General features: G+C 38.0%; 1 pseudogene; it reads left to right on the top strand.

The window, feature by feature from the left end:
* On the top strand, positions 1–26,443 carry LOC149158480 (uncharacterized; annotated as a pseudogene).

Genomic DNA, 26,443 nt, shown 5'->3' with positions numbered 1-26,443 from the left:
ATGGAGATTGAATGTGAGGAGAAACAGTTTCCATCAGGGCAACTGGTGAAGCAGGGTGCAGAGGTTATGAGTGAAATTGGTTGGTTGTCTTATTGTTTCCTTGAGTTTTGCTGGGGTGTTGGATTTCCGTATTATTTTCTATTTCAGAGTCTAATTGTTTGTATGCAGAGAATATTTGAATGCAACTTTCTGGGAAGGAGGGCCATTATTAAAGAGTGTTTCTCCAAGAAGTACATGCATCCTATTTTGGATTCAACATTGACCTTGAAACATATTTATGGGCTCAGTGTATGAGACAAATTAGTTTGTTTCTATTCTATCTTTACTTCATGGTTATAAGGAGATAGATTATTCTACATGTTTCCTAAGGTGGTTGTGAGTGGAATCCTTATAAAAATGTGATTCTACGAAGCACATTACATGGCTAAGGCTAGAAAGCTTGGAGTTGCAACTCCCACTCTTTTTTCCTTAGATTCTAAGCTTCACACCCTTACATTTGAATATATAGAGGGTCTATCTATGAAAGAGGTGTTTTTGCAATTAGGATCACTTCCTGGCTATGGTATGTTTTTCTAGTCATATTAAATGTAATATGTTCTACAGTGTGAATTTAAGGATAGTCATTACTAGCTTGGAATAATCATTTTTAATTTGACATAGCTCCAATTTACTCAGTCTTCCTTTGATCCCCTATGCCATTAATTTTATGTTTGTCTTATCTAAACAAGAAAGATCCCTGGTTTCTTTGTAACCGCAGAGGAACAAATATGAGATATTGCTCAACAGATAGGCAGATTTGTTGGACTTTTACATCATGGAGGTTTGGTGCATGGTGATATGACAACATCAAATACGATAATTCATCAAGATTTTGAACATTTGGTATGAATATATTTTGAATGATATTTTTTTTCCAATTTGAATACATTGATTTGAAAAATATTACCCTTGGTCAATTGTAGGCTTTGTTTTTTATCCTAGAATATGAAAATTGCTTAACGCAATTACAAATTTTACTGCATTTTAAATATATGCAAATATTTATGTTTGCAAACCACAAAGACATGCAAAATTTGTTAATTCCTATTTTTCTTGGATTTCTAAAAGAAAAAAGTAAGTTTCCTTAGATCTGTTCAATCTCAATGCATATACCTCTTGTGTTTAGTGGCTTGGAAAGTCTTCTTAATTGATGCCATGTACATATCGCATAATAATTTGGCTTGTCTTTTATGTTTAGCATGTTAAACTATCTTTAAAATATATGATGTTATGGGAAAATGAATATTTGTATTTGTAAATTATAATGTTTTTGAAACAGTCCTGATTGACTTTGGCCTTAGTTTCACATATACATTACCGGAAGCTAAGGTTGTAGATTTATATGTTTTAGAGATAATGTTGTTGTTAATGCATTATTCTAGTAGGTGTTGGGGTCCCATAATAGGAATTAGTGGTGTTGGTATCTTACCATTCATTTTGGTCAGCTTAGCCTATGAATCACCAAGGTGTCATAGCCTAAAGGTTTATTTGTCCAAGGAGCCATTCAGTGCTTGAAGTCATGTGGTCAAAACAAGTCTGAAGGTTTGGGAGGTTTTTTGCATATAAATTCTGGTTCATATCTTATTACAGGGTTTTTTATGATAAAGTACTCAGAAGCATCTTTCCAACGGTATATCCAGCTCTTCAAACTGACTTTTAGATCAAAAGATAGAGCAAGTTGAAATTGGCTCCTCAAAACCAGAGAAGAAAGGAAAAATGCCTAAGTGTAAAATCTCGGATCTTGCATATCAGAGCTTTTAAAGGAGAATTAGCAGAGGATCAAACCATATTACCGATTAGCGATCATTGATATCATATATCAGTGATCGGAGGTCCAATAAAAATCACAAACAGAATAACAGATCATTGAAGTGGCATATCGGCAGGGTCCAATTGGCGCGTTGGAGGGTTGGGGACATATCGCACATCGCAACAATCAATGCACATCGTCGTATCATAATTGGAAATTGGAATTCGCGTGTCACAGTGGTGATATAATTTGAAAAGTGTGATATGTGATATTGTTAGAGTCGCTAGCATTAAAATTCCGAGAGGGTCGAATATAACTTAACAAAGGATTTTATTGGAAACTTATAGCACTTTCGGGTCTTTTCTCTCTACTCCAGAGAGACGTATGGAAATGCATGATTGGTTCCGATATTCCATGTGTCTTATGACGTAAACAATTATGTGGCTGTATGATGGATACATGGCATGCAGATTCGGTATTTTCATGGGTCCTAAGGGGGGAAATTCAACGTGACACATGTTACCACTCACAAGGTGACACATGGCAGAGGATGACGTTAGGTCGCATATCGACAATCACAGGTAGAGGCACATCGTTGCATAAATTTAAAACCAACGATTGAAAGTATCAGATAAAGGAGCTCCAATGTAGGGGCTAACCCACGATTACAAAGAGCTCAAAGGACTGAGGGCTATTGACACGTCAAAGGGGCAATAGCATAAATATATGTTTTATGTGTTAAAATCCTAAAGTTGGGCGAAAAGGTTAGTAAAGTTTTATAAAGTGGAGAAAGGTTTAACAAAGGTGTAGGCCCTCCCTCATCCCCTCCCCACATGGGTCATGCCATGTCACACATCGGCGATTGGAGGTTCAAGCATTGTTGATGCTCCAAAGTTAAAGGTGTCGATTGAAAGCTCCGATATGTAAAGTTGTGAATGAATTAGAATCGACCCCCTTTCATCAAGTACCGAAATGGTTATTATAAGTGGTTCTATGGTTCCAAAGGACTATACATTGCAGTGATATTTCAAAGAATCCGCCCCTATCCTAGTCACAACCCCCGTCATAAAGACTTTTCCTATGCCCCGAGCTAAGCATATCGCAAAGTTTCATCCCCGCATAGTTCAAAGTGGCACTCAACGGAAATCACTGATTATAAAGTTTTGATGTATCGACCCCCTGTCTTACCCTTGGTTGCAGGACAAAGAAATGTATTAAGGCACGCCAACAGGGACTGTCACAGTTGCTACACAACACAGAGGGGTCATTGTTTGTTCTTTTCCCATTCCTAAAGCAAAGGATTTTTGCCCATTTTTAACAGGATTTTTGGCACGGTGGCAGGAAGTTCAGGATTTTCCATAATACTATGTGCAGATGAGGATAAAATGGATTTTTCTAAGTTTGATGCTATTCCTATATTTGACCTGAATCTTGTTGTTCTGATAAAACTCACCCTTGATCCACTTAATGGGTAAATGCAATGTATATGGCCCTTGGCCGAAATAATATTTAAAGACTAAGTATACAATGTAATAAGAAGAATGGGGAATTATTGAGGGTAGGAAGAGGCCCTGTATTGTAAAATTTCTAATAAAAGCTTAGAGCAGACTTTGCTATTAGTTTTAGAGATTCTTGTGGTGTGTGGTTTCTGTTAGTGTCGGTCTTGAAGCCCTCCATCAGTGATCAAAGCTCTTTGCATTTGCATAGGTAGGTGTCTCATCAGTGTCAATTTTTGCATCCCGTTAGGCATGCCATAACCCTGATGGAGGAGCTGGTCTATTTATACCCCTCTTGGCTTTGCTGGATCAGGTCATATCAGTCATTGAGCTCTTTCAAGCTTGTCTTGTTTTGTCTTGAGGTCAAAGTCCTAGGTCTAGGGTTTTGGTCATTTATCTCTGCAAGGTCATGTCTCTGAAAGTCCATGAGTGCTCAGCAAGCCAGAGGGAGGATTGTAAACATGTTTCTTCGATATTTTTATCTTGCACAGTGAATTTTCACCTTGGATTTAAAAACTCTGTTTTTTAAAGCCAAGGTCATTTTTTGAATTTTTGTAAAAAGTGATGAAATTTTCAAAAGACTGCAACAGACATCATGAAACCCTGGTCCCCTTGCCAAGATCCCTCAGATGATCTACCTGCAAAAAGAATCAAGAAAAAGCACTAAAAGAGTCAATTTCAGGACAAAGGAAGCCAAAAAGTCAGTTTTATAAAGTGTCAAAGATAAACTTTAGAAAGTGGGTTTGAGCATGAAATTTTTTCAAATGGAGGTTATAAAAGCTCAATTTCGCTCCTATTATTCTCATTGTGCATCTAAGGCATTGTTGAGAGAGAGTGAGCAAGCATCAAGAGTGTAAGGCGAAAATTGGTTGAATTTCGGGCTCAGCACAGGCGCGCGACCCATCAAGACAGGCGTGCGACCCGTCAGGAGGGCGCGACCCGTTAGAGGCCATCCCACAGTTCAAGTTTTGAACGGGCATGACCCGTCAAGTGCGCGCGACCCGTTGGGCGTGGCGCGCGACCCGTCAAGGTTTCCCCTGCAAACACTAAATAAAATCGCTCAAACTCCCTCAAATCTTCAAGATTGTTCGAGGTAGGCCCTCTACACTTCAGTTTGGTGATTGGTTATGATTGATAGCCCTCATGCTTGTGTTTAAAGATTAAATTGTGCAAGTGGATGAAATTTCAAATGACTGCATTGTTAATGTTTAAATGTGCTAGGGTTTGTGTTGTTTCAAGGTATTTCCCTCTTATAAATTGTCCCCTTCCTTCCCTTTTACTCATATTTGCATTCATATCTATTTTCCCCATGCTATGTTGTAAATAATTGCAAACCCTTCCCTCTCCCTAATCACCAAAAATACAAACCCTACCCCTCCCCAAAGCATCAAAAACTCAAAACCCTACTCTTGCTTCACCATATGCATGTTATAAACATAAAAAATTCTTGGTGAATATGTGAAAGGTTTTGTAAATAAGTTTCCAAATGTCCCCTTGTTACATACATGTTTTCCCTTATGTTCACTGTTTTTACATGTATTCCTATATGCAGTGATTTTGTAAATGATTCCCTATATCCTTGTTATGTACATGTATGCCTGTATATATGCAAATATTTGTTTGCAATGTATTCCCTAAATTCCCTGTTATTCATATATTCCCAATTCCTTGTGCAAGAGGTCCCTCCCCTAACATTTCCCTCATGTCATTGTCCCCTTGAAACAGCATAGAGTTCAGCACTTTTACAAGCAGAAACAGCAGTCCATTTTGTCCATTCTGCTCCTCAAACATGTCAGACACTGAAACATATGAGCAGAGTGATGACCATTCATCATCTCCAGAGGTTGAGGTACAGAGGAGGCCACATAGGGGTGGAAAAGGTGGCCATCACAGGAGAGAGGAACCTACTTCTTTGGCAGGTCTACAAGCTTGTCCTATGGCAGTTTCTTGCTTTCAGTACATGTCCTGTTATGAGTTTTGTGAGAGGATCTCTCGGATTCAGCATCACCGAGAGTTGGCCCGCCTCTTTGTATTGCACTTGCATGAGGGACATGTTAACCTTGCCGGGGTGGAGTTCATTTTGACACCTGAGATCATTGCACAGGCTACAGGGATTCCAAATGTCGGGGAGATTTGGAATAAGCGCAAGGTACTGGATACAGTTCACTTTGAGCCTTTTGTCCGGCCACCATTCATGAGACATTTGGCGGGTGTGTTTCCTTTCAGGTTCCTCCGGAGTCAGTATGCCCCCATGATGAGACTCATTATGCTTTATTTCACCTGCGAGGGCAGATTTTCCCAGGTATACTCATATCACATTTGCCTCTTGATGCACTTCACTCGAGTGCGGATGATGAACATCCCGGTCTTCTTTTATCAGAACATTGAGAGGATGGTCTCCGTCATGTAGAGGAAGAGCCCGGCCCAGCAGTACAGGAGCCTATGTCATTATGGCTTGATTCAGCTCGTAGTCTTGCATCAGTTGGCTCAGCAGGGCATCTCATGGGAGGAGTTCATTTCCTGTGAGTTTTTCACAGCACCACCCCAGCCACATCCTGAGGTCATTCAGGAGGAGGGAGGACCATCTCAGCAGCCTAATATTCCGGTCACTAGACATGTTAGTTCCTCACCTCAACTCACATATCAGAAAGGCCCGAGGGCCTTATTTGCAGCAGCTAGGCGAGTACTATCTCCACAACAGGTGGAAGGGGTCTCGCCTTCATCATCGGCTCAGCAAGTGTTATCTCCACATCAGGTGGAAGGGGCCTCGCTTTCTTCACCAGCACAGGTACCAGAGAGGGGCAAACAGCCCATGGTTGATGAGGGTCCATCAGGAGTTCCCGATATTGAGTTTGTTGATCTTGAGGCCAGTTCTCCTAGCCAGGAGGCAAAGGAGGTCATTCAGCATCTCAGAGCTGAAAATGATGCCTTGCAGAGGAGGTTAGAGGGAGCTCAATGGACCATCACCTACCTTGAGCAGCGCAACAAGCAGTTGGAGGAGGAAAAAGTCCTCGATGAGCTATGGAGGATTCGTAGTGACCGAACCTTGAACCGAAGAAGGCCCGGTGACCTATTGCCTAAGGAGAGGGAGTCTATGCTCATCCGGGTCAATGCACACTTAGAGAAGCTGTTGGCGAAGGCCAAACAAGACAAGAGGCTGCTAAGAAACATGAAAAATCATTATTGGGCAAGAATGCATGTGTGCAAGGCCAAGATGAAAATGTTTCAAAGGCGGTTGTCCGAGGCCCTAAAACGGAAAAAGAAGACCAATCCACTCCGTATCTTGGCTGAGGCTTCCCTCAAAGATCAAGGCACTAATTAGCTCAACCACAGCACAAATCCCAAAATTTTTTGAGAATTTTGGGTGAATTTTGGCAATTTTTGGCAATTTGCAGGTTTTTCCCATTAACGGGTCTCACCCCGCGCGCGACCCTACATCATGGCAACTCAGTTTGGCAAAAACTCAGCATTTCTAGATTTTTCATGCAAAGTTACACATGCCTGTGAATGGACTTGAGATTTTGTGCAGTTTTGGTCCCCCAAAAGGTCAAAAAACTAGCAAAAATTGACTTTCTGGCCCTTTTTTGAGTTGCAGAAACCAGTCTTGGGAGAATTAAGTTTTGACAGGGCAAATGACCACCAAATTCAAAAATTCCAGTTGGGTTGGAAAGTAGACTCACAGACCTTTCCAACAAGCCCACTTTTGCTCAATTTGGCCACCTGCAAGTGCCTCAAACATCGCTCCAAAGGCGCGCGACCCGTCAGGCAGTGGCGCGCGACCTGTCAGGCAGTTTTTTGCCAGATTGCACTGTACAGCCCAGAAAACGCAGATTTGACTCAGTTTGACTTTTTGGGGTGGAAGATGATTATCTTTGATGTAATTATTGTAACTCTAAGACACTTTTACTCTTGTTTAACACTTCTAGAAGATTCATTCATGTAAAGGGTAAATATGTAATGAATGGATTGGTTTCCAAGTTTATAGAGGCAAGTTGTTTTGACTGCCTAGTTTGTAGTGCTTAGTTTAGAAGTGGTTGAAACAGCTCCTAGGATAGTGAGCTCGACCCATGGAGGCAGGGAAAGAGGTTAGATCATCTATATTATGTACTTTCTTGCTCATTTTCATGGTTGGACTCTTGAGGGAGAAACTATCATTGTATTATTTCACTGTATCTCTGCAATTTTTGGCTAAGGAAGACCAGGGTTTTGCAGTCCTCTTTGGGATTCTTGTGGACTCATGTGTTGATGGTGTGTTTCTCTATGTTCTTGTAAGTGTGTTTATGTGAATCATTTCCTTTCTTTTGCTTCTGCACATTAAACAAATGAAGTGTTAAAGTAAGAATTCATGCTTGCCATGCTCTGCTTTTAAATTTGTTTAATTTCAATGTTTTCTACTGTCTAAAGAGAATTAAAAGTCATTGTTTGCTCTCTTTAGCTCCTCATCTTTCATTCCCGATCATCCATCTCAATTTAAGGCATCAATACTATTTCCTACCTCGCCCCAAGGAACCCCCTGCAGAAACTGTGTCCAATCCCCGCACCCAAAATTGCCCTCTCTTCAATTTGCCACCAAAAACCCTAAAAACCCCAAAACAATCTTTTTGATCAGTTTACTAGCCTAAAATCAGTGTTAACATATTGGTCATCTCATCCATTGAAGATTTTACTGAGATAGACCGGAGAGAGCCTTCTCCTGCCCCGTAGGGCTAGCTACGAGGCTAAATGGTTTGATGTGGCCTTGAGGTTTACCTTTCTCAGCCTGAGGTGAAATTTCAAGCGCTAACAGTTTCAAGTCTGTTTTTTCCTTATGTTAATTTAATATCCATTTCTTAAATTGTTGTCTTGAATTCATCTTTATATGCTCAGGGCAAATGTTGATCTTATACATGATAGAATTATTTATTTTTCTATCATGTTTCTTTTGAATATTTCGTTATAAGTTGTGTAGCAGAATTCATAACCTTATGCTCTGTTATATTTTACTGAATATTTATGTGTTTCCCTCATTCTTCGTTATACTATAATTGGAAATCGACTTGAAATATGTACCTACCTTGCCTCTGTTATCTAAATGGATCGTGCATGCCCTAATGTTCTATAAATTCATACTTCAGTGGCCCTCACTCCCAAAAAATTTCATTCAAATTTATGTCATCTACCTCTAAGCTTAATAACCAATGTAAAATCCATATCCTATTAGTATTTTTGATTGATAGTTGATCTAGCGAAAAATCCCTATCCAAGGTTAGGGGACTGGACCTTAACCTACAGGTGGTTTGTGGTTACCTCTGTGTTATGAAACCAGTTCACAAAATAGAAGAAAAAATATATCAACGACTTCAAAATAAGCCTCTTAGAGGGGTCAACCTCATTTACATTACACAAATGAATAATTCTTGGATGATACAAATGACAAGACCTCCTTTCTATATATAGGAGTCTAAGGGGTCACAATATAATCAGAGCTGACATAACAATAGTGGCTTCTATGGGGCACAATAATAACAATATGGGGACTACATGGGCACAACAATACAATAAGGGGGCTGCACTAATAACAATAAGGGGTTACACTAGTAGTATAGGGACCTAACATGCCCTCTCCTTCAAAAAGTGTTGTCCTCAGCGCTTGAGTAGTTATAGATGCTTCTATATAAAATTCTCAGTCTCCATGTGAAATAGTCACCGGGTAAGTTCTTCCACTTGATGAGATACTTTGAAATTGATCGATTTCATATCTCGCATGTTCTTGATTCTGTCACTGCTTTAGGTTCCAATATGATTTTTTCTTCCTTGTCAATTTCCGACAATATTGTTTGAACTGGGAGCTTGTCACCTATAACCTTCTTGAAGCATGAAACATGGAGAATTGGGTGCACTCGGGAAGATGCAGGAAGCTCCAATTTGTATGCCATAGTATCGATCTTTTGCAACACCTTGTAAGGACCATAGTACTTTGGTGATAATTTATTATCCTTATTAGATTACTTGAGGGACATTTGTTTGTATGGTTGCAGCGGTAAAAAATACCCAGTCGCCTACATCAAAACTTCATTGTGATGTTGATCTACATGTTGTTTCATTCAATTCTGCACCAAAGTGAGGTTATCCCTTAAGAGTTGGAGAAATTGTTGTTGATGCTCAATGTGATATTCCACTACTTGAACCTTAGAATTTTCTCTTAAATATGATGTGATGGATGGTGGATGATATCCATAAAGTGCTAGAAATGGGGTCATTTTTGCTGCAGTAACGAAGGAAGTGTTATACCACCATTCAGCCAGAGATAACTGCTTGACCCATTGTGTTTGTTTATCAGATACAAAGCAACGAAGATATACTTCCAAACATTTGTTCACTCTATTTGTTTTTCCATCAGATTGAGGATGATAAGATGAGCTATGAAATAATTGAGTACCCAGACAAGAAAATAATTCCCTTTTCTTCTTGATATGTCCTTCTATCTTGAGGGTTTCAGGAGAGGTAATTCCTGCCAATGTACTACAAGATATGGTCGGATTCATTTCTTCTTTCTCTGGGGTTTGTTTCTGGTGTATATCCTCTTCTTTTGACTTTTCTTGACCCTTTTCTTCTTCCTCTTCACAATCTATATAGAATAATTTCTTCTCAGCACACTTATGACCTTTAGTGTATTTTCTAGCATAACTGTAACAAAGCCCTTTTTCTCTTTTTTCTTCCAATTATTGTGGTGTCAACCTTGTAGGTTATGGAAGGCTAGGAGCAACAACACTTCCATATTTATAGTTATGAGTGGTAGGATTCCTTATTTCGATAATTTTTCTTTTTTCTTGCCAACCTGTATGCCTTCTCCAATGAATCAGGTTCCCAAAGGCAAACCTCATGTTGGATGTTATCCTTTAAAGTCCCTATGAAGACATCAATCCTCTACTTCTATGGAATATCATTTACCCTTATATTCAATTTTTGGAAGTATTCAGTGTGATCTACCATTTAACTCTTTTGTTTGATATTTATCAATTGGCTAAAGAAGGTGTTACTCTTTGTATCCTCATAATGTGCTATCATTTCCTACATGAAAATTGACCAAGTGACAAGTGGTTTACGAGAACAAATCCCTCTATACCATACAAATTTCTTCGGTTCCAAATATAAATATGCAATACATACCTTTTGTAACAGTTACACATCATGTAGATCAAAATATTTCTCCATATGTAGTATCCAAGTTACCAGATCCTTGCCATCAAACTTTCTCATATCTCCTTTTCTTGCTTTTAGGAGCTCGATCTTGAAACGACTGTAAATCTGTAATTTATGATCTCTAATTTTTGTAATTTTGTACTATGGTATCCCTCTAAGTTCTATTTCTAACCCTACAGGTTTTATCGAGATTGGATTCTTCAAGGAAGTGTTATGCCCAATTTCCTACGATGACATGATTATAGACTGGTTCAATAGAGAAAAATTGTATGAAGTCCTAGGTGTCATTGTTTTAATCTTCAAGGTTGAACAAAATACCCAACATAGTACAATACATCCTCTTTCTTTCAATTTTTACGAAATTTGAATCTGATTCTCAGAGAGAAAGTTATGGTGATTTTCCCAAGGTCACTTGTTTGAGATGGAATTTGGGAGAACAAAAAAACCTTAACTTCCTTGGATCATATCTATGAAACTGTAGTGAACCAAGTTCTAAAATTAGTACACAAGATGAATAACGAGTTTGGTTCAAATGAGTTTTAATCTTAGCTTCCGAAGCTTCGTAGAAACAAAGTTATAGCGAAAATTCCACGATGTCCTATTTGAGATGGAATTTTCGAGCTTGTAAAAACCATAACTTCCTAAGATCATATATCCGAAAATATAGAGGAAAAAGATCTGAAATTTGTGTATGATGTTCATCAAGCTATCGGTTCAAATGGGTTTTAGTTTCATCTTTTGAAACTTTTTATAAAAAAAAATTATAGCTAAAATTCCATGATGACCTGTTTGAAGCAGCGAAACCCTAGAATCCAAAGCTCTGATACCAAATGTTATGAAACCAGTTCACAAAATAGAAGAAGAAAAATATCAACGACTTAAAAATAAACCTCTTCGAGGGGGAAACCTCCTTTACATTACACAAATGAATAATTCTTGGATGATACAAATGACAATACCTCATTTCTATATAAAGGAGTCTAAGGGGTCACAATATAATCAGAGCCGACATAACAATAATAACATAAGTGCACAACAATAATAATAGTGGGCTTCCATGGGGAACAATAATAACAATATGGGGACTACATGGACACAAAATTACAATAAGGGGGTTGCACTAATAACAATAAGGGGCTACACTATTAGTGTAGGGACCTAACACTCTGGGATGCCTTGCTTCAACCTTAAGGGTTTTACAAAGTGTTAACATAGTGGTGTCGTTGTCGGGGAGCGAAAGTTTCATTTTCTCTGGGAAATATCACCAAAGTTTCAGATTGTTGATGGTGAACAACAGTCAGACACAGAAAGATTGAATCATTCACCTAGTGTCTCTGATTTCAAAGGATCTAGAACAAAGGTCATTAATTTTGGTTGATTTTTTTCAATATGGGTTCAAGAATAAATGCCAGTATGCACCTACGGACATATCTCGTATTCTTGTTTTTCCAAATTTTGTGCCTCGTGTTGATTGGTTAACCTATCTTCCATTATTTAAATATAAAAAAGAAGATGATGTTTCTTTACATCTGTTCTTGTTTCATTTGCATGTACATAATCTTGGGGTTAAGTTTCCTGAGGATTGTTTAATGAAAATGTTAATGGAAACCTTAGAAGACAAAGCTAGATCTCGGTATGAAGGCTTGCCATATGCCAGTTTGTGTTCTCTTACAGATTTTCACACAATATTTTATGAGAATTAAAAAAAAAAATTGTCCTCCCATGCCTCCGGCTGAAAAATGTTGTGCATGTTTTGAAGATTTCTTCCAATATCTAGAAATTATTTATGGTGACGAAGTATGTATGGATGATGAAATTAAAGAATCTCTTTGGGAATTTTAATCCCAATTTCAAGAACAGAAAATAGAAGAGGCTTGTTGCCTTGATATTCACGAAGATTCCCAACAGGCAATGATTTCTGCAGCTGAAGATGAAACTGATCAAACAGAGGTCGATGAAGAAATGCAACATGTTTGACTTCCTGAGCCTGATGAACATATTCAACAGAATGTTAATGATCAAGAAGAGGAGAGCAACAAAAGAGAAGGGGTTGTTTTAGAGCCTCTTTCATATGAAGATCTACCTCCAGGTTCAGAAAATGAAGAGTCTACTGAAGAAGAGCAGGTTGTCCTAGATCCTATGGATGTGCACATTATTGTTGTGGATGAGGTGGTTGCCTCAATTGAAGAGGGCGAGATTAATGAACTGAGTGTTCCCATTTCTCTAGAACAGAGTCCTCTTACCAATCATCAAGTGAAGGTAACCAATCATGTTTTTGAAGACTCTTTTGTTGACCTCTTGGAACCATTGAAAGAAGAGGATTGTCATTCCATGGCCAGTTTGTTGCAGGGTTTATGGAAGCTTGCACTCTTTATCAATGTTGGTTTTCAGGATCAGTTGAATTTTGAGTTGCCATTCTCTTTCCTCTTTTGTCTTCTCAAGGCAAGTATGAGCAAAATTTAGGCAAGTATACATTTGCTTGACTGGATACATTGGAGAGAAGAGATCACCTAGTTTATATACTTTCATTAGGTGTGGACAACTATCATCATGGTTTGAAGTTCGAGGAGAAGGCCGTAAGACTTTGGTGATGTGCTGTCAAATTTCTTATTTCTTTTAAATTTTTTAGCTATGTAATTCACTTATTCAATTTTCAGTCAATCAGTTAATTTTTTAGTTTTTATGTTGACTCCATTACCTAATGGTTAGGCCACTAGTTTGCTTTTTGTTCTTGGCACCTCACAGGGAGGATGCCATCCCCATTGGAGCTGATGTCAAGGTCCCATAATAGGAATCAATGGTGTTGGTATCCTACCATTCGTTTTTGTCTATTTAGCCTATGAAACACCAAGGTCCTGATGATGGATCCATGTTGGGATTTGAAACATTGACAGAGATATGGTTTCTACTATGGATACTCTGAGACTAAGCTCAAAAGAAATGAACCAAAGATTCCTAAAATCCAGAGTCATTTCCATTTACAGAGGGGATACATGGAGTGAAAGTATTTTACTCGAAAATTTCAGAGTGAAGATAGCAAGAAGAGCTGCAGATTTCACAAAGCTCTTCTTCTATCATCATTCAGATTGGTCTTGATGATGGATCCCTGTTGGGATTTGAAACATTGACAGAAATATGGTTTCTACTTTGGATACTCTGAGACTAAGCTAAAAAGAAATGAACGACAGATGCCTAAAGTCCATAATCATTTCCCTGTACGAGGGCGATACATGAAGTGAAACTATTTTACTCGAAAATTTTAGAGTGAAGATAGCAAGAAGAGCTGAAGATTTCACAAAGCTCTTCTTCTATCATCATTCAGATTGGTCCTGATGATGGATCCCTGTTGGGATTTGAAACATTGACAGAAATATGGTTTCTACTATGGATACTCTGAGACTAAGCTCAAAAGAAATGAACCACAGATGCCTAAAATTCAGAATCATTTCCTTGTATGGAGGGGATACATGGAGTGAAACTATTTTACTCAAAAATTTCAGAGTGAAGATAGCAAGAAGAGCTGCAGATCTTCCTTTCACAAAGCTCTTCTTCTATCATCATTCAGATTGGTCCTGATGATGGATCCCTGTTGGGATTTGAAACATTGACAGAATTATGGTTTCTGCTATGGATACTCTGAGACTAAGCTCAAAAGAAATGAACTACAGATGCCTAAAATCCAGAATCATTTCCCTGTATGGAGGGGATACATGGAGTGAAACTATTTTACTTGAAAATTTCAGAGTGAAGATAGCAAGAAGAGCTACAAATCTTCCTTTAAAAAAGCTCTTCTTCTATCATCATTTAGATTGGTCCTGATGATGGATCCCTATTGGAATTTGAAACGTTGACAGAAATATGGTTTCTACTGTGGAAACTCTGAGACTAAGCTCAAAAGAAATGAACCACAGATGCCTAAAATCCATAATCATTTCCCTGTACGGAGGGGATACATGGAGTGAAACTATTTTACTCGAAAATTTTAGAGTGAAGATAGCAAGAAGAGCTGCAAATCTTCCTTTCACAAAGCTCTTCTTCTATCATCATTCAGATTGGTCTTGATGATGGATTCCTGTTGGGATTTGAAACGTTGACAGAAATATGGTTTTTACTGTGGATAATCCGAGACTAAGCTAAAAAAAATGAACCACATATGCCTAAAATCCAAAATCATTTCCCTGTACGGAGGGGATACATGGAGTGAAACTATTTTACTCAAAAATTTCAGGGTGAAGATAGCAAGAAGAGCTGCAAATCTTCCTTTCACAAAGCTCTTCTTCTATCATCATTCAGGTTGGTCCTGATGATGGATCCCTGTTGGGATTTGAAACGTTGACAGAAATATGGTTTCTATTGTGGATACTCTGAGACTAAGCTAAAAAAAAAAAAAACACCAAGGTGTCATAGCCTAAAGGTTTATTTGTGCAAGGAGCCATTCAATCCTTGAAGTCCTATGGTTAAAACAAGTCTGAAGTTTTGGGGGGTTTTTTGCATATAAAGTTTGGTTCAAATCTTGTTGCAGATTTTTTCATGATAAAGTTCTCAGAAGTATCTTTTCAATTGTATATCCAGTTCTTCAAATTGATTTCTGGTTCAAAAGATAGAGTAAGTTGAAATTTGCTCATCAAAACCAAAGAAAAAAGGAAAAATGCCTAAGTGTAAAATCTTGGATCTCGCATACTGAAGTTTTAAAAGGAGAAGTAGCAGAGGATAAAAGAATATTACCGATCAACAATAGGCGATATCGCATATTAGCGATCAAAGGTCTGATACATAGCGCAAACAAAACAACAAATCAACGAAGTGGCATATCGGTGGGGTCCAATCAGTGCATCGGAGGGTCATGGACATATCACACATAACAACAATGAAGGCACATCAACGTATTGCAATCGACAATCGGTGTTTGCATGTCATATGGGTGACAAATTTTGAAAAGTGCGATATGCGATATTGTTAGAGCCGCTAGTGTTAAAGCATCGGGAGGGCCGAATATAACTTAACAAAAGAATTTGTTGGAAAATCAGAGCACTTTAGGGTCTTTTCTCTCTCCTCTAGAGAGACACGTGGTAGTGCATGATTGGTTCTGATATGCCACGTGTCATATGATGTCAGTAATGACATGGAGGTACGGTGGACATGTGGCATGCAGATTTAGAATTTTAAGGGGTCCTAAGGGGGCAATTCAGCGTGACATATGTCACCACTCACAGGGTGACACGTGGCAGAGGATGATGTTAGGTCACATATCGGGGATCACAGGTTGAGGCACAATGTTGTATAAAGTTAAAATAAATGATTGCAATTCTCTGATGTATAGGGTGGCCCACGGTTACAAAGAGCTCAAAGGACCGAGGGCTATTGGCATGTTAAAGGGGAGGTAACATTAATATATGTTTTATGTGTTAAAATCATAAAGTTGGGAGAAAAGTTTAGTAAAGGTTTATAAAGCAGAGAAAGGTTTAACAAAGGCATGGGCCCTCCCTCATCCCCTCTTGATCTGAAATGGAGCAGATTAGTAATGCTATGCTAATTCCCCATTCATAATTAAACCCAATATGCTTATCATTTGCTTTTCAAGTGCTTAAGGATTCAAGGATTTTGCTTAATTAACAGATTTTCATGAGAGTTTCTTATGTAAATGTTATGAAAAATTTAACATTGAAACAACATATACTGAACAACAACAATATAACAACAATGAACATCAAAATATAACACACAACAAGCACATGATAAAGGAGTTTACCCCTCCTGGTCTACGTTTCCTTGGTCCAACTTCCAATGGCTTGGACCTCTCTATTATTCTCAAATTACATCAAAAGTGTGTTTTCAATGCTTAGATGCCTCTTAAACTTGTCTCAATGAGTTCAGAATACCAAAAACTGCTAGAATTGACTATTTTTGCATCAAATTTGGATAAGAACTAAAGGAGTTATGACTTCTCCTAGTTCTTCCTCTAATCATTCCACAAAATGCTCTAAAACCGATAGGAAACTACAAATTAGCCACAAACTCCGCTAATCGGGCAAGAATTTTGCCGCACCACAGGCCATACCCTATTGGCCTTATCGCAGATTGCAATCGACGGGTTTCAGCAAGCGTAATGTCTTGTTTACCCGGCAAAATGTTGCGATTGCGATATCGCAGACCCGCTGAAGTTTTAAACTATGACATGTAATATTATCACGTTCAGGGTCTTTCGCATCCGGGACTTAGCTTGCACTGGGGCCGATTCCTGTTACTGCTGCAATTGCGATATGTGATCACATCACATTGCATCGCTAACCTTGCCGGGGTCGGGGCCGATAACTATTCTCTGATCCCTTTCTTCGATTGCGATTGTCATTTGATTGCATTGCAAACCAACCTACCGGGGGCCGATTTGAAACACCTTTTCCTCCTATTGCTGTGATATGCAATTTGTGAGGACCAATGGTGGGCTGCCACTTGGCACCTCCTTATTCATTGAAGACTTGCCACATCATCGCAATCTTTCCATGTAGGAAAGTCAAAATTGAACTTTGACTTGCTCTAACTTCTGCTTATGAACTCAGATTCGAGTTTCGTTCACACCGTTGGATTCAGAATGACGAGCTCTTCAATATAAAGCTAGGTTTGAGAAGATTTTGACACTTTGATTTTTGAGCATAATTTTGATCACCTAATCACTCCTCCCCACTAGAAGCATTTTGGATCCCAAAAGGATCACTTTCAATTATTGAACATATGAGGGTACTATTCCCTCACCTTCCCCACTTCAATCCATTTTGCCTTTGGTGAATGTGTACCTTTGAGACCCACCTGAAGATAATCAATACTTCCCCTTTTAGTTGTCCTTGTCCTTTTGTCAAGTATAGTGTCTTGCTTAAGCACATCAAGGAATTCTGGAGAAAAGTCTTCAATAGATGGAATTTGAACATTCTCTCCATGATCTTCAATCAAAGGAGGTTCGTACAATCTCAATTTTTCAACATTAACAACATAATATATTTTCATATATGAAGGAAAATCAAGCTTGAAGATTTATTACCAATCTTTTCTAAAATTTTAAATGGACCATAACGAATTGGTTTTAGATTTTTACCTTCACCTTGAAGCCTTTCCTTGCTAATGTATAGCCAAACTTCATCACCTACTTGAAACTGATGATCCACACGATGCTTATCATGCCTTGCCTTATACTTGCCATGACTCTTTTCTAGTTGTTCTTGAACTATTTGGTGAATCAACTGAATTTGCTCAATGAATTTCTTTTCTCTATCTATGTCACTATGTCCATCTATAACTACATATTTCTCAAAATTTAAATCCAAAGGTGGTTTAGGAAAATAACCAATACATGCCTCAAAAGGTGAAGTTAGAGTAGAAGTGTGTTTTGCTCAGTTGTAAGCATGTTGAATATAATGCAACTATTCATCCCACAACTTAGGATGTTTGCTAGAATATCCTCTTAGAAAATGAATGACTGTCAAGTTAACTACTTCAATTTAACCATCTGTTTGTGGATGGAAGGCTGTACTTTTCTTCAATTTGGTGTCCATCAAGTTCCATAAACTTGACCAAAAATTCCCAATAAATCGAGAATCACGGTAACTTACAATAGAAGTAAGCAATCCAAAATGAACCCATACATTTTGAAAGAAAATTTGAGTTGTTTGTTGAGCTGTAATTTTATTTTTACAAGGCATTAATATGCACATCTTGTTGAACCTATCCACAATTGCATACAAATAATCATGACTTTTCCTTGATAAAGTAAGACCTCCTACAAAATCCATAGAAACACTTTCCCATGGTCGTGAAGGCACTGGAAGTGGTGTGTACAATCCTAGTTTCTTGTTACTAGGCTTACTAACTGCACACAATGAACAACCTCTTATAAAACATGACACACTTTCAAGCATTCGAGGCCAATAAAAATACCTTTGAAGATTTGCCATTGTTTTACTTACACCGAACTGTCCAGCGATAAGAGAAGTGTGCACTTCCCTTGTGACATTTACTCTCTCTCCCTATGGAACAAAAAGTTTTCCCAAATGATACAACAAATTATCATGAACATGGTAGTCTAATTCCTTAACTTGGTGGCCTTGACTCAAGTTTAAATATACCTCTTGAACATCAACATCCTGTGCATATTGTTCGACATAAATTTCAGGAAAAACATAATTATTCTTGAGTAAAATGGCTACATTTTCAATCAGTCTAGAAAGAATATCAACAACTTCGTTATATATACCTTTCTTGTACCTAATTACCAAGTGGAATTGTTGTAAAAATCCCATCCAACGAAAGTGCCTTGACTATTGCAATTTAGTTTGAGATTGTAGGTATTGCAGAGGCTGATGATCGGTGTGAATAATGGTTTCATGTCCCATCAAATAATGCTTCCATTTCTTCACACTTTGTACCAATGCATAAAGCTCTTTCTCATACATAGGATAATTAATAACAACACCATTAAAAATCTTAGAATGAAATGAAATGGGCTTACTATGCTATAAAATAATTGCACCCATGGGATAGTCACTTGCATCTGTTTGTATTTCAAATGGTTGTTTCAAATTCGACAATGCCAAAACTGGGGTTGAACTGATCTTTTGTTTCAAAGCATCGAATGTTTTTTGTTGTTTTCCTCCCCGCTGGAAGATAACCTTCATGCTGGTCAATGCATATAGTGGAGCTGCTATGGAGGAGAAATTAGCAATAAACTTCCTCCATTACTGTGCTGCTCCTAAAAAACTCCTTACTTCTGTGACTCATTTGGGTATTGTCCAATTCACAATGACCGAAACTTTAGAGGGATCAATCTTCAGCTCACATCCTCCAACTATGTGGCCCAAATACACTAAGGAACCTTTCCTGAATTCACATTTAGACATCTTCAGAAATAACTGTTCTTTTCTCAAGACATCCAACACTTTCCTAACATGCTTGACATTTCTTCTCGTGATTTGTTGAATATTAAAAATATAAATAGGCAATTACAAATTCATCAAGAAAGGATCTTAAAACATCACTCATAACTCTCATGAATGTAGCTGGAGCATTGCAAAGATCGAAAGGCATAACTAGCCGCTCAAACAATCCTTATTTGGTTTTAAAAGTAGTCTTCCAAATGTCCTCCTCATCTATTCTTACTTGATGATATCCACTTCTCAAGTCTAATTTAGTAAAATACTTTTCATTTTTCAACTGATCTAGCAAATCATCTATTATGGGTAGTGGCTATCGATTCTTTATTGTGATCTTATTTAAAGCTTGATAATCTACACACATGCGCCAAGTTCCATATTTCTTGGGTACTAATACAATTGGTGAACCACATGACGAATTAGAAGGATGGATTACTCCTTTATCTAACAATTCCTAGACATGTTTTTTTAATTTCTAAACTTTCCAAAATTGGCATTTGATACATACCAATGTTTGGGAGTGGACAATCCTGTTGTAGCTAAATTTCATGCTGAAATCCTCTTTTTGGTGGCATTCCCTTTGGTTCTTGAAACATGTCCCCTTATTTATTGACCACATCAATCGATTCAGTGTTCAGCTTCACATCACAACTTGCAAAGCATTCCTTCTTCGTTTCATTCTTCTGCTTGATCATGAGGAGCACGAGACTCTTGCTGGAATTAACCAGTCGTTTCATTTCACTTATGCTTGCCAAAGACATATTAAGTTTCCTATGATGGGCTCTCACAATGTACTCCACTCCGTTTTTGAACAAATGGTATTTGTTCTCAAATCTGTGGAAAACAACCTTCCTGACATATAAATATAGACTTCCCAACACAATTCCTGAGATATCCAATGACACAACATCTAATTCAACTTCATCAATGAAATTAGCAATGATGGAAAACCTGAAAATACATTTCCGTGTGACCTGTAAATTAGCATCCTTGGTTATCCATCCCAATGGATACGGTTTGTGATGGGGCACGGTTTCCAAATTCATTTTCTTAACCAAATCCGCAGAAATTAAGTTGGCCTGTGATCCACTGCCAAACAGCCTATCGATTTTTATATGTTTGGAAATGACTCATATATGGAATAAATCTATTCGGTTTTCCTCAATTGAAATGTTGTGGGTATTATTTTTTGCATTGGTACTTGCTACGACTGTCTATTTTCTTGATTTTTCCATGACTTTTCCGTTGGTGACTGTGGTTATGATTTTTGTTTCATCCCTTGAGTCTGAACCCAAGTCTTGTTGTGCAACAACATTGGTATTTTGTTTCCCTTTATTGTTGAATTTCTTCGATCGTAATTCTGGATGAAGCTTCCAGCATTGCACTTCATCATGCCCTTCCTTGGAACAATTCTTGCACATGGGTCTCTCCCCTTCTTTCTTAATAGAAGCATTTTTCTTCTTATGTCCTTTAAACTTCTTCCCTTTTTCAACATTCTGAAATGGATTCTTCTTACCTTCTTCCTATATATCTTTCCCTCCTACTTCAAGGTTTGTAGCTTGAACGCAGACCTCATCAAGATTTGTGGGACTGAACAAAAAAATAGTATGTCAAATATAGCTATGTAACCCTCCTATGTATTTCAGCAAGGTAACTTGTGACTGTAAGTCTACTCCTAGCATAAGAGCTCTTTTCCTAAACTCTTGAGTATACTCTTGCACATTTTGACCTTTCAACTATCTAAAATTTTTCCAATTCATAATGGCTTTTTTCATATGAGCTAAAGGGTAGAGCTATCTCTTTATAGCAACAATGAAATTATACTAAGTAATAAAGATCTTACCATGTTTTTTGATCTCGTCTTGAGTCCTTGCTTCCCACCATATAAGTGTTGAACCCTCTATTCTCAAAGCAGCCAACTAAATATTGATATCATCCTCTTAAAGGTTCTGAATTCTACAATACACCTCCAACTGACGAATCCAGTTATCCAATGTCTCTGCATTAACTTCTCCATTGTACATAGGAAACTTGAATTTAAAATCAAGCTTTAAAAAAGGTGATTTACCAACCCCTTTTGAAGAATGATGATGAGTATTAGTAACGGTGGTATTGGTGGAAGAATGTGAAGATTATTTCAAAGAAGAAGATGAAGAAGATGGTGGAGATGGTGGAGGCTTGTCTCCATTCCCATTATTTCCTTTTCCTTTATCTTCTTTTCCATTACCTCCTCCTGAAGAGCCTTCTCCATTGGGAGGATTGGAACTTTCTCCTTGTAGTTTTTTGTTCCTCTCTTCGTAGAGGACCTTAAACATCTCTGTCATATCAAAGAAAGCCTTTCTAAAGGTCTTCTCATCTTTTGTCATGATAGGTTCTCCTTTATGCGACATGGTCTCTGAAGACTCAACTACAACTTGAGGTTGTACTGGTGTTGGAATCTCAACTGCAACTTTTGCAACTTGAGGTTGAACTGGTGTACGAGACTTTGGCAACCTTGCTCTTCTTCCATTTGACCCAATTTCATGGCTTTCAACTCGCTTTCCTTCGCCTCTTTTGATCTTTAACCTTGTGAGCGTAACATAAACTTACAAACAACTAAATCCTTCTTTCACAAAGCAAATCTAGTAAACAAAACCAGTGCTCTGATACCAACTTGATTTGAAATGGAGCAGATTGTGCTAATTCCCCATTCATAATTAAACCCAGTATGCATATCATTTGCTTTTCAAGTGCTTAAGGATCCAAGACTTTTGCTTAATTAACAGATTTTCATGAGAGTTTCTTATGTAAATGTTATGAATAATTTAACATAAAAAAACATATGTTGAACAACAACAATATAACAACAATTAACATCAAAATATAACACACAACAAGCACATGATAAAGGAGTTCACCCCTCCTGGGCTACGTCTCCTTGGTCCAGCTTCCAATGGCTTGGGCCTCTCTATTATGCTCAAATTACATCAAAAGTGTGTTTACAATGCTCATATGCCTCTGAAACCTGTCTCAATGAGTTCAAAATACCAAAAACTACTAGAATTGACTATTTTTGCATCAAATTTGGATAAGAACTAAAGGAGTTATGACTTCTCCTAGTTCTTCCTCTAATCGTTCCACAAAATGCTCTAAAACCAGCATAAAACTACAAATTAGCCACAAAATCTGCTAACCGGGCAAGAATTTTGCCGCACCATGGGCCATATCCCGTCAGCCTTATCGCGAATCAAAATTGGCGGGTTTTGACGGGCAGAATGTCTTGTTTACCCGGTGAAATGTTGCGATTGCGATATCACGGACCCACCAGAGTTTTAAACTATGACATATAATATTATCATGTCTAGGGTCTTTCGCATTCGGGACTTAACTTGTGTTGGGGCCGATTCCTTTTATTGTTGTGATTGCGATATGTGATCACATCGCATCACATCACTAACCTTGCTGGGGCCGGGGTCGAAACCTATTCTCTGATCCCTTTCACCGATTGCAATTGCGATTTGATCGCATCGCAACCCAACCTATCGGGGGCTAATTTGAAACACCTTTTCCACCTACAGCTATGATGCAATTTGTGAGGACAAATGGCGGGTTGCCACTTGGTGCCTCCTTATTCACTAAAGACTTGCCACATCATCCTAATCTTGCCATGTGGGCAAGTCAAACTTGAACTTTGACTTGCTCTAACTTCTGCATATTAACTCAGATTCGAGTGATGTTCACACCGTTGGATTCAGAATGATGAGATCTTCAATCTAAAGCTAAGTTTGAGAAGATTATAACACTTTGATTTTTGAGCATAATTTTGAGCACCTGATCATTCATGAGAGATTGTCTCTAAAGATTCAACTACAACTTGAGGTTGTAATGGTGTTGGTCTCAACTGCAACTTGATGCTGAACTAGTGTAGAAGAATTTGGCAACCTTTCTCTTCTTCCCTTTGACCCAATTTCAGGGCTTTCAACTAGCTTTCCTTCACCTCTTTTGAGCTTTAACCTTGTGAGCATGCCATAAACTTGCAAACAATTAATTCCTTCTTTCACAAAGCAAATCTAGTAAGAAAAACCAGTGCTTTGATACCAACTTGATCTGAAATGGAGCAGATTAGTAATGCTATTTTAATTTCCCATTTATAATTAAACCCAAGATTCTTATCATTTGCTTTTCAAGTGCTTAAGGATTCAAAACTTTTGCTTAATTAACAAATTTTCATGAGAGTTTCTTATGTAAATGTTGTGAACAATTTAACATACAAAAACATATGCTGAACAACAACAATATAACAACAATGAACATCAAAATATAACACACAACAAGCACATGATAAAGGAGTCCACCCCTCCTGGGCTACGTCTCCTTGGTCCAACTTCCAATGGCTTGGGTCCAACTTCCAATGGCTTGGGCCTTTCTATTATGCTCAAATTACATTAAAAGTGTGCTTTCAATGCTTAGATGCCTCTGAAACCTATCTCAATGAGTTCAAAATACCAAAAAATGCTAGAATTGACTATTTTTGCATCAAATTTGGATAAGAACTGAAGGAGTTATGACTTCTCCTAGTTCTTATGACTTCTCCTAGTTCTTCCTCTAATCATTCCACAAAACGCTCTAAAATCGGCAAAAAACTACAAATTAGCCACAAAATCCGCTAACTGAGCAAGAATTTTGCCACACTGCGGGCCATATCCTATCTGCCTTATTGCATATCGCAATCGGCAGGTTTCAGCGAGTGTAAGGTTTTGTTTACCCAGTGAAATGTTGTGATTGTGATATTTCGGACCTGCCTGAGTTTTAAACTGTGACATATAATTTTATCACGTCCGGGTTTCGCATTTAGGACTTAACTTGCATCGGGCCGATTCCTGTTACTACTACGATTGCAATATCACGGACCTGCTAGAGTTTTAAACTATGACATATAATGTTATTGTGTTCGGGGTCTTTCGCATTTGGGACTTAACTTGTGTCGAGGTCGATTCCTATTACTGTTGCAATTATGATATGTGATCGCATCGCTAACCTTGCCGAGGCTGGGGGCTGGGGTCAGGGTTGATACCCGTTCTCTGATCCCTTTCACCGATTGCGATTGCGATTTGATTGCATCGCAACCCAACCTATCGGGGGCCGATTTGAAACAACTTTTCCGCCTACCATTGTGATATGCGATTTGCGAGGACCAATGGCAGGATGCCACTTGGCGCATCCTTATTTGTTGAGGAGTTGCCACATCATCCCAATCCTGCCATGTAGGCAAGTCAAACTTGAACTTTCACTTGTTCTAACTTCTGCACACGAACTTGGATTTGAGTGGCGTTCACACTATTGGATTCAGAATGATGAGCTCTTCAATCTGAAGTTGAGTTTGAGAAGATTTTGACACTTTGATTTTTGAGCATAATTCTAAGCACGTGATCACCTCTCCACATGGATCAGCCACATCACACATCAATGATCAGAGGTTCAAGCATTATCGTTGCTCCTAAGTTAAAGGTGTCGATTAAAAGCTTTGATATGTAAAGCGGCGAATTGACTTAGAATCAGACCCCTTTCACCAAGTCCTGAAATGGTTATTATAATTGGTTCTATGGTTCCAAAGGGTCATACATTGTAGCGATATTTCAAAGAATTGGCCCCCATCGAGTCATAAAGATTTTGCCTAAGCCCTGGGCTAAGCGTATCGCAAAGTTTCATCCCGACACAGTTCAAAGTGACACTCAACATAAATTGTATTATAAAGTTCCGATGTATCGGCCCGCTGTCTTACCCTTGGTCGCAAGACAAAGAAATGTATTAAGGCATGCCAACAAGGACTATCACACATTTGTTGCACAACACGAATGGGCCACTGTTTCTTCTTTTCCCATTCCTAAAGCAGAGGATTTTTTCCCATTTTTAATAGGATTTTTGGCACGGTGTCAGGAAGTTCGAGATTTTCCAAAAGACTATGTGTAGATGAGGATAAAATTGATTTTTCTAAGTGCAATGTTGTTCCTATATTTGACCTTAATCTTGTTATTTTTATAAAATGCACCCTTGATGCACTTAATGGGTAAATGCAATGTATTTGGCCCTTGGACAAAATCATATTTAAAGGCTAAGTATATAATGTAATAGGAAGAATGGGGAATTTTTGAGGGTAGGAAGAGGCCCTGTATTGTAAACATTTTAATTAAAACTCAGAACAGACTTTGCTATTCGTTTCAAAGATTCATGTGGTGTGTGGTTTCAAGTTTGTGTTTTCCTTATGTTAATTTAATATCCATTTCCGAAACTGTTGTCTTGAATTCATCTTTATATGCTGAGGACAATTTTGGATCTTATACATGATAAAATTATTTATTGCTCTATCATGTTTCTTCTAAATATCTGGTTATAAGTAGTGTAGCAAAATTTATAACCTTATGCTCTGTTATATTTGAATGAATATTTATGTGTTTCCCTCATTCTTCGCTATACTACAATTGACAATTGAATTGAAATATGTGCCTTCCTTGCATCTATTTTCTAGATGGATGCATGTCCTGATGTTCTATAAAATCATACTTCAGTGGCCCTCACTCCCAACAATTTTCATTGAACTTTATGTCATCTACCTCTAAGCTTAATAACCAGTCTAAAATCCATATCATATCGATGTTTTTGATTAATAGTTGATCCAGTGATAGAGCCCTCTTCAAGGTTAGGGGGACTAGACCTTAACCTACGAGTGGTTTGTGGTTACCTCTAGGATCCCTTTCTTCAGCCTTAAGGGATTTACGACGTGCTAATAGAAGGAATGTTGTAAGTTGGCATTGTTGTTAACTCTTAACCCTAGACTATGCTTGTCTTTTAATGCCAATAAGCTATTGTTCTTTTATATGTTATGAATTGGGGTAGCTTGTCACTTACTGATATTTTATTCCACTGGATTGAAGTTGGAAAGAGTACTTTCTTATTACAGAAATTCATCAAAGCAATGGTCAGCTACGCTGAATAAACTAGGGCAAGGTAAATCTGAGTTCCTGGAATTTGTTGCAATTGTATCTATTATTTGGTCAACACATAATTTCTTATCCCAGTGA

This window comes from Pinus tabuliformis, chromosome 5_2, assembly GCF_031772625.1.
Source record: "Pinus tabuliformis cultivar Carrire ecotype Pingquan chromosome 5_2, CPIR1, whole genome shotgun sequence".
In the NCBI taxonomy this organism is placed as follows: domain Eukaryota; kingdom Viridiplantae; phylum Streptophyta; class Pinopsida; order Pinales; family Pinaceae; genus Pinus; species Pinus tabuliformis.
The sequence above is the reverse complement of the archived record's forward strand: the minus strand, read 5'-3'. Positions and strand labels throughout refer to the sequence as shown.